A 10,417-nucleotide genomic window follows, 5' to 3' on the forward strand; every position below is an offset into this window, starting at 1 on the left:
TGTTAATTGAAGGGATTTTAAGTTTCCATTATTTCTAGTTTAAGAAAACTTTTATGCCATACACCAACATGCATTTAGTGTATGGTACTTATGAAAAACCATTCACATGTCTTGTAATTTAGTCAATTACTTGATATAAACCATTTTATATATGTGATTCAATAACCCTTTATTATAAGCCTTTTAGTGTTCTTAATAACCATTTATTAATGTCCTTTTGCCATTTTTAATTTAACCAATTAAATCGCCGTTTTGCATGTCATTAATAATGTCTAATTTAACCAATTATATTGTCATTTTGCTTGTTTTTAACTTGTGATTAACTTGTAGTAACCAAACATATAAACACAATATACAACCATGCATGCAAAACTAATGTGTTCACAATCAAGCCATTTTGGTAGACATTTGTTTAGCCGAAAACAAATGTCACCGGTTAAGGGGTTATAACATAAAGTAGGAGATTTTAAATCTCCCACTTATTCTTGCATCCAAATGCTCCTTCTTGTGTTCTTCAAGTCATCATCTTGCATCTTCATTTTTACAAAATATATCCTAATACATTTTTCTAAAAAATGAAAATACAACCTAATCTATTTTACATAGCAAATATAAAATAAATTACATAACCAAAATTAATATTACATACCAAATGAATAATTAATTTTACAAACCAAATTGAATAAATATAAATCATTCAAACATCGAATAAATATAAATCATTCAAACATCCAACCAAACACAAGGTCAAGGGTATGATTGTGAACATGAACATGCCACCAAATATGACCAAAATGGAAGAACCAAAACCCATTTTGGAACGCCTAATATTTCGGCCAAATCTCCATACCCACCCAAACCCGACAATTTTTGTATTCCATTTTCATGCATGTACTTGGAATGCAAACATAGTGGGTTTAAAGACAATATAAGAAGCATAATCCATAGACCACGGCTCTAGATACCATTGATGGAATTTAACAAGTTTCTTTAACAACATATTCTTATAGTGAACTTGATCATTAAACCAATTTAATGTAGTTAAAACAAGCGGAAGCATAATGTAAAATTCATGTTAACATGTTAAGCAATAAGGTTAAATTCCATATTAATATCAAGTCATGGATAAATACTTACATATAGAACAAGTAAAAGAAGAAGATTTTACCTCCTTTCTATGTTGAGTAGTGGGCTGAATTTGGACAGCTGAATGCTCCAAGGAATGATGGTGAATGAAAGCTCCAAAACTATGAAACCTCAAAAGATAATACCCCAAACTTTACCCATCACCTAATACTATGGTTAGGATTTATTGACACTTGAAGATAAGCATTCAAACAAACCCAAGAACTCCCTCTTCTCACCAAAACTTTCAGCCAGAATGCAGTAAGTAGGGAAAGAGAGTGTTTTTGCATGTATATTACTTGACCTTTGAATGCATGTCCTCTTTATTTGGTCAAGCATCAAAACCTAAGGACTTATGGCATATATTGGAAGTAACATCAAGCATGGGGTGGTCATCTTGGGCCTCCCAAAACCATCCCCCATGAGGGATTAATAAAAAAAAAATGTAACTTCCAATTTTTTTATAAAACTTGTTACAAATAATGCCATGCATTTGTTACTTACATTTTATAAATCCTTTTATAAAATGTATCACAACATAACTATTTAATCTTATAAATAATTAAATCCTTATCATATAAATTATCCAAATAATTTATCTCAAGTAATAATATTTTAGAAAACCGATTTTCTAAAGTCCAAGTGTCACGTATTTATTCAACGACCCAATCGTTAAGATTAAATACATATAAGGTGTTGGTAAGATTGTTATTGGGTATGACCCGACTTGGATCATAACATAGTCGCCACGTTAATTTAATATGTTTCTCGGGCATACGAAATACCTTAAAAATTGTGTTTATGATCTTCATGTAACTTGAAGATCTAGCCTTTTGCTTTAAGGATCTTCAAAAACATAAAGATCTAAGCTTTCTAGCTTAGGTTTTCATTATTTTGTTAAAGATCTTAGCTTTCTAGCTTATGGTCTCATTAATCTTGTAAAGATCCAAGCTTTCTAGCTTAGGATTTTCTTAATACTTGAGATCTAAGTTATTATTGTAGATCTCACTTACTTGGAACCTTTTTGTGATTGTTGTGATGATAAATATTAAGGCTTCATCATCTCATATGATGAAGATGCATAAACTTGTGTAAAAAGGACAAAGGTTGAAACTTTATTGGGTTTATGCAATAAAGAGGCAACCTTGATGTTCAAAACTTGTAGAATGATAGCTTTTACTCTTAGTTGTGTGTTGATGGTTGAATCTTGGTCAAAGTAATGCTAACACATCAATGAGTTGTACACTTGAAACTACAAGCATCAAGGATGAGAACCGTGATGAGCATCAAGCACCAAGAAACCCACCGGAGCACTTGTTTGCTGTTTTTCGGGGTCTGATCAGACTCTCTAGGCTTCTGTAAAGTTGATTTTCAGATAGTTCGTTTCGAGTATATGGCTTTTCATTTAGGCCTCGCCTAAATCCGATATACGGTTTAGGATTTATAGCCTTCCGAAAGTCACTACGCCTTTGTAACGTTGTGCTGAAATTTCTAACATACTCGCACTTAAACTGTCACCACGGTCAAATGAAGACGAGTTAGGTTATGAATATTGGTCACCCGTTAGAGGACTTACATACGGAGTCTTGGCCACTGACTACGCTTCTTTTCAATTTGTATAGAGGTCGTAGCAGCTGATCGAAATCATCCTTTTGTTTCGATCTCTATTCTTGTTAAACTTACTTAGCTTTTATGAATAATGAATGATGATGATGATGATGATGATGACACTTAAAATTAATTTATGCACTTTTAAACTTATGGGGACAACATACTGACCTAGTGACCTTTGACTTAGGTTGACGACCTTTCGGACCGACTTACTACTTGCATACGTTTCATATCAACTTTTTTTTTACTACTTATTCACTGTGAGTTATAGCATCCCTTTACTATTTTTACTATTTTTGGGACTGAGAATGCATGCACTTTTTACGTTTTACATACTAGACACGAGTACTTAAACTTTATATATGTGTGGGTTACAAAACGGCACAAAGATTCCCCTTAGCTCGGTAACGTTTAATCATTGGTTTCTGAACCGTGAACGCGAATCTTAGATATGGATCCATAGGGTTTGACAACCCCACTCGGGCTAGTCGCGCTAGCAGACAATGGGTGTTTAATACTTTGAGGACAAACGCACTTGCCAAGTGCACTTTTAGGGGGTGATATACATACGTTAAGTCTAGTTACCGGGTGCCCACGGATAAGCATATACTTTATCATACTGATTTGAAATACTGATTTAAACTGCTGGTTGAAGCACTGAAATCTCGTGGTCTACATTACTTTACTGATTACAAATAAACTATAGCTCACCAACATTCGTGTTGAATTTTTAAGCGTGTATTTCTCAGGTGCTTAGACGTTATTGCTTCCGCTGTTAGACTTACTGTCTTGGTGTTATAGACTTGGTATATTGGTGTTATAGACTTGCTGTTATGGACTTGTTGTGTTAGATTTCCGCTGCATTACTTAGAGATGTCTCAATCATGAAACTTTTATTTTTCATTCGTAACTTATGTTATTTTCAACCAATGACTTTGTAACGACCTTTGGGTCACATACTTATGTTAACACTTCTATTCATAGGAAGCACATTATCTTTTGTAAAATGCTATCTTTTTATGAATGCAAAACTGGTTTTCAAACAAGCATATAGTGTTTGACCTTGTAATGATCCTGTTGTTGATGAACCGTACAGGATAGTTTTGTACGGGGTGTCACATTTGGTATCAGAGCATTGGTTGTAGGGAATTTGGTTGCATTAGTGAGTCTTGACCGAGTTGAGTAGGATTCGCTAATAGGACTAATCTACAACTTGCTCGTTTACTTGTTTCTACAGAACTGCTGCATGCTACTGCTTACTTTTACTGCTATATGATCTTGCTGTATGCTACTGCTTATTCTTGCTACTGCATGCTACTATTATATATTACTGCATTTTACTGCTTATATCTGCTGCATTCTACTGGTTACCCGATGCTACTGCATGCCACTACGACCTACTACAGTTTTGTGTACTACAATAGATTACCTAAGTTATTGTTGATGTTGTTTCTTGCTACTATCTGCTTTTGCATGTTACTTCTGCTTGATACTGTTATTACTGCCATGTTATGTACTGTTGTAGACAATATAGGCTGATGTAGTTACTATGCCTGATTTCGTGCTTGCTACCTGTCTGTTTTTCGCTGTACCGACTTGGAGAATTTATCCTACCTAGTTCATATGTTCTTCTGAACCCTTTTCCCACTCGTCTAACCCTAAGGACTATTATCTTGACCCACATGTTACTACCGTTCTACCGTTCTAGAGATCGAGACATTACTTCACGCAATCTAGGAGGAGTACCCCTCGGATTACACGCCCACTAAAGTTGATCCCCATAGGAGGAGATATGTGAGGACTTGTCGGAGTAACCGCACCCCAAGCTCAATCTAATTAGCCACGTATAATGAATGAACATCAGAAGGTTGTTCAGTTTCCGCGAGTTGACCCGTATCCCGTATGCTTTCATGACCGTCACTTATCTCTTTCATTCTTCACCACTACTCGACGATCTAACGACACTGCTGAACTTAGGTCCCTAACACTCTTAGGCATTGGAGAAGGCGGGAAGGCACCTCCTTTCACAAGGATAGAGTGTTTTCCACTTATGCTCAGCCATACCCAAAGACTTGGGAGTCGCCTCAAAACATATCGTATTACTACTTACTATACGTACAACTCGACGCGAGACCCAGATTCAATTTCCAGAAAGGAAGCTAACGACGTTACCTGAACCTGGTCATTTTGAAGAAATTTAGGAACATTTAGGCATTGATGCACGGAACCTACGCACCCACACTGAGAAACTGTGAGATTAACTATGTAGATTTTGTTTTGAGATAGCATAGATAAAGCACCGTTAGATGAAATTGAGTAAAACTTGAGGTGATCGCGTTACATTGACCATATGGAGTGATATTGAAATGAATATACGATTTAGTATAATATAATGACACCAGGCTAGCATGATTATATTGAAGTAAATCATGCAGAAGTTCCAATGTTATTACATGAGGAATATGGAGTGATTCAAAGAAAATTTTGGTAGGAACCACTTGAGTATACGCATTATTGTCAGTTGGAGGTAGGGTAAGAATAACCATATAGCCCAGATACCGTACAAGAAGGGCCTTGATTGCAGAAGTGATAAATCGAAAATTTGTTATAGATATAAACACCCTGGACAGGTAAGGAAAAAGTTTTCGAATAGGAAAAACTTTGGACTTACTTGCGGTAGAGGAATCGTTATCTCAGCTATGGAGACTCACATGGATCTTGATTTTAGTTAGGGAACATTTCGTCACAACGTTTTATTATCTCGGAGTTGTTTAATACTAGAGCGATAGAAAACATATATCTAAGAACCTTAGTGTTATGACTAATAAGCCATTAACAACCATGAGAGTTAAGTATTCTATAGGACAAACTATTGGTAAGATGGCGGAGATAGAGGAATAATTTAAGGTATTACCTTAAAATTAACAGGTGGGTCATTTGGAGATGACCTCATGTCAACAAAACTTGGATGTTTTAATGTAGTAGTTGAAAAGGATTAGTTACCAACGCACAAGTAGATGTTATTTGAGAAGATTGATAGAATTTTTCACGGCAGGATAATAAGATGTGGTTGGAATGAACCTTAAGGTTAACCTAACACTCATCAAGTTAGGAAGCTTGATGTAATAGTTGGAATGGACTTTAGGATTAACCGAATACTCATCAAGTTAGGAAGCTTTGATGAAATAGTTGGAACGGACTGGCTTTCAAGGATGAAAGCGAATGTTATTTATAGTGAGAATATTATTCGTATACCTCGCGATAATGGTGAGCCAAAAGCCATCTGGGTTACTTCAACAACCCGAAATCCCACAATGGAAATGGGAAGGAATAACAATAGATTTCATCACGAAGCTACCGAAAATGGTAGGCGGTTCGGACACTATCTGGATTATTGTTGACCGTCTCACCAAATCCGCCCACTTTCTAGCCATAAAAGGAACGGATACAATGGACAAACCTGCACAACGATACATAAAAGAAAATTGTATCCTGTCACTTCACCGATTCAAATTCTATATTAAGGACTACCCAAGAATCTTATCTGATACTCATTCTCACGTGACTCTAAATCCTAACTTATTCCGAGGAGATTTCTTATTTGATGATAATCACACCATCATCCTTTTTACTTCGATATTAGTCATACCAGTTCGAAATTTTCCAAAATCAATGAGTGGTTAATTCTCATCCTCATATTCTTCCATTCGTATCTCACTTATAAGCAACAGTTTCACACTTAAGCATTTTTGGTCGAAGGACTTATGCCCTACTAATAGTCATCAACCACATTTAAATTCAATAGTTTTTGTTACCTTAAATATCACCTGAAATCTTCAAAATCTTTTACTCAATCCTCATCAATATTTTTCCAACTTGTAACCTCCGAAATATGAAAATTTCGTTTGCCAAAATTTTACACACACTATTTTACTGTGCGATTCTCTCAAAGTTTTATAAAAATAAATTTATTTTATTGTCATTCGTACAAATTTTAGAAAACGTATATGTTATATATAATAAAGTAAATAATTACTTATTTTTGACTAGTACATGTGAAATGTTACTTTTTCACTTTTACAAATCAAATCTTTTATCCAAACGATATTTTACTTAGAACAGTACATGTTGTACATAACTCTAATTACTAAGAACTTCATTTCTTTTATTACATTGTCACCTTAAAAGATTTCTATAAAATTCTTGTTGCTTGGTATATAAAAATTCTTCGTTGCTTATTCGTATCCAAATCATCATGAAGACTTTACAACCGTCGAAATCGAGAGATTCATGTGTGTGTGTGTATGTGATGAAGGCATTTACTGCCACACCATGCAGAGCCTTTGGGCATCCACTAACACTTAAACCATTCAAAATTACTGCGTTACCCCAAGGATCTTATTTGCCACGCCTGTTGGAACGATGCCCTTTCTTACATAACTCTAAGTCCTGACTTATTCTAGGGGATTCTCATTTAGTGATATTAACACCATCAGTATTCTGACTTTAGTATTAGTCATAACCTGTTTGGCATTTTGCAAAGTCAAGAAGCGATTAACTTCTCATCCTCATGCTCTATCCTTCATACCTCATTTTTTAGCAACGGCTTAACACGTGAACATTTTTGGCCCAAAAACTTATGTCCTGATAATTATCAAAACTACATTTAATTCATTAGTTTTCATTACCTATTAACATGTCACCCGAAGATTCAAAGATTTTCCACTCAATCTTTTTCAAATCGTAACTTCTGAAATACGAAAAACTATGTATATCAAAATTTTTACACGTTGCTTATTTGTACGGTCCTCACTAGATTTATGGACAAATGAAAGTACTAAAAACTTTTCTGTCACTTATGCGATTTATAAAATCATATATGTATAAATTTATCCTTAGTTATTTTGGTTAGTACATACTAAGTTATACCTTCAAATTATTTAAAAATCCCTCCTTTATTGAGCTGTTTAACTTAAGTCAAATAGTTTTGTGCAAAATGGTACACGTTGTACATACTTCTAAATCTACTAGGAACTTCATTCCGTTTATGTTGTCACATCAAACGTTTAAAGGTTTTTCAAAACTTCCCTGGTTGATTTCATTAAAGGTTTTTGTATTAGCCTACACCATGTATGGATCACACTTCTTCTCGTCCTCCGTTTAGGGATGAAGCTTACGATTAAGATCTTTGTTAAAACCTCTTGAGCCACTTTGGATGGCAGCTTTATAAAATTTGTTAGAAAGTCCTTGCGCTCATAAAAATGTTCCTTTAAGGTTAGACATGGCAAAAACGCAGGCCGATAAATTAGTTTTCTGAGGTACACTTATTGGTCACCCTATCATAGGAAAGGCACTAGGCGGGTTTCTACTCTCAATGTTTCACGAGTAATCGCAACACCCTCGTAAACATCATCTCTATGAATCAGTATATTGAGGTACAAGAAATCGTTTTTAAGATTCTTTTACTTGGAGTAAACCATTCTTTATGACCAAGGGTTCACGTATCTTCTCATCCGCGCATTCCCTTAAGTATAAGGATAAATTCAGAATGAACTGCTCGAAGAGTTCACTCTCGTTCAAATATCACACCTTTCATGCGATTTTCTTTCAGAAATATAATGTAAAATACTTTAAGAATCTATGAATCTTGTTATCCTTTTGGAAGGGACTACTTAAAACATCTATGACACTGAAGTAGTTACTCTACATATTCCTTCCTTCGTTGGTTGCAACTATATGTCGTTCTAGTCAATATTAACCCTAACTTCAGCACGCAACTAAAAGCATACATTATGGAATTGTGCTTTCATTCCATCCAAGGATAAGCTCACATGTAGTATGGTAAACTGGGTGATATCCTTCATTATTCGTTCAGACCGTCCTGAAGACACTATAAATAATTATGGCTTGCATTGCATGTAAGTATGATTAGTCACTCTCAGCTAAAATTTCAATTCATTTATTCAAATGAAACGTTTCTTAAATATCGGGTTTTTTATGCCTATGGTCTCCTTCCGAAATCAAGGGGTTAGTAAAATTCGTGGCTAACACTATCCAGACATCAAATCGCATGGTTGTGATCACCATGTTTTCCTGTCTACCTGTCAGCTAATATTGCGACATAAGAGCTCAATGTTTTAGAGCAGTTTGGTAACATTCATAATGCGTTTCATGCATCTGAAGATGCCTGTAAGGTTAAAAACATCATCTTTCCTTTTGCGGATATATATTCAGACGACATATTCATGTTAACAAGAAACGAAATCAATTTGTTGATCTTTTAGGACAAGAGACTTAATTAATGGCATATACCTATTCTTACTTTTATGCGCCCAAGTACCTTTCAAGGCAACTAACTCACTTCTGAGCCCTCGAGTCTCTCGAAACTTAGATACTCTCCTTCTTATTCAAATATGGTACCATTGTAGGTCACTCCTTAAAATTTTGGGACGAAATTTTCTTTAACGGGTGGGTAATGTAACGACCCGGCTTTTTCGACTTGCTTTTGTGCTTTATGCTTTCACGAAACTGCGTATTTTTGCGTACTGAGCTATATCATACTCTGAGATCTTACTACATATGGATTACTTTCGTTTATATATTAAAACGTGTCATTAAGTACGTAGGTTACTTAACTTGATCCCCGAATGCTTTTACGACCATTGGTGTCACTTGACGTTTGAAACGAGCTATGTACTTGGTACACGTTTAACTTTGGTCATAATAGAAATATTATGACTACGTAATACTAATTGTTATTTTATAATAACAATTACTTGGGTTTTTGGATGCTTAATTACGCTTGGTAATTTACTAGAACACAATAGTTAGTCTTGTTGGACTTTCTACCTTGTTGGACTTTAGCCCACCCTACTCTAGCTAATGGACTATTTAATTTGCCCAATTTTAATAAGTTTATAACCCATATAAATGCAAGACAAAAACCCATTTATTAGAGGGAAAATACTAGCATTTTTGTTAACCATAATCACAATTGTTGCATGGGATCCCAACATAAGCACCAACTTTAGACAACCATTAACCAAAAAGCAAAAGTTGTCTCCCCCCTGTCCCCCCTAAACTCACTGCCAAGCACCCCTTTTTCCCTATAAATACCACTCAAACCTCACCCATTTTACACTTGATCTCATTCACAAATTATACACACTTACTCTCTAATTCTCTCTCTAGTCTTTCTCACTCTAAAAAGTGTAAGTTTTAAATTTTCTTCTTCTTCTTCTCTTCTAAATGTCGACATCATCATCATCATCATGCAAGGATCTAGATTTTTAGCTTTTTGATCTTGTTATGTCTTGTAGATTCAAACTTGGGTTTGAATCCTTCAAGAACATGAAAGATTCAAGCTTTCTAGCTTTGAATCTTCATTTACTTGTTAGATCTAGGTTTTCTAGCTTATGATTCTTTTATTTTGTTATAAAGATCAAAACTTGTGTTTATGATCTTCATGTAACTTGAAGATCTAGCCTTTTGCTTTAAGGATCTTCAAGAGCATTAAAGATCCAATCTTTCTAGCTCAGGGTTTCATTATTTTGTTAAAGATCTTAGCTTTCTAGCTTATGGTCTCATTAATCTTGTAAAGATCTAAGCTTTCTAGCTTAGGGTTTTCTTAATACTTGAGATCTAAGTTATTATTGTAGATCTCACTTACATGGAACCTTTT

Source organism: Rutidosis leptorrhynchoides, chromosome 2 (assembly GCF_046630445.1).
Source record: "Rutidosis leptorrhynchoides isolate AG116_Rl617_1_P2 chromosome 2, CSIRO_AGI_Rlap_v1, whole genome shotgun sequence".
Taxonomy (NCBI): domain Eukaryota; kingdom Viridiplantae; phylum Streptophyta; class Magnoliopsida; order Asterales; family Asteraceae; genus Rutidosis; species Rutidosis leptorrhynchoides.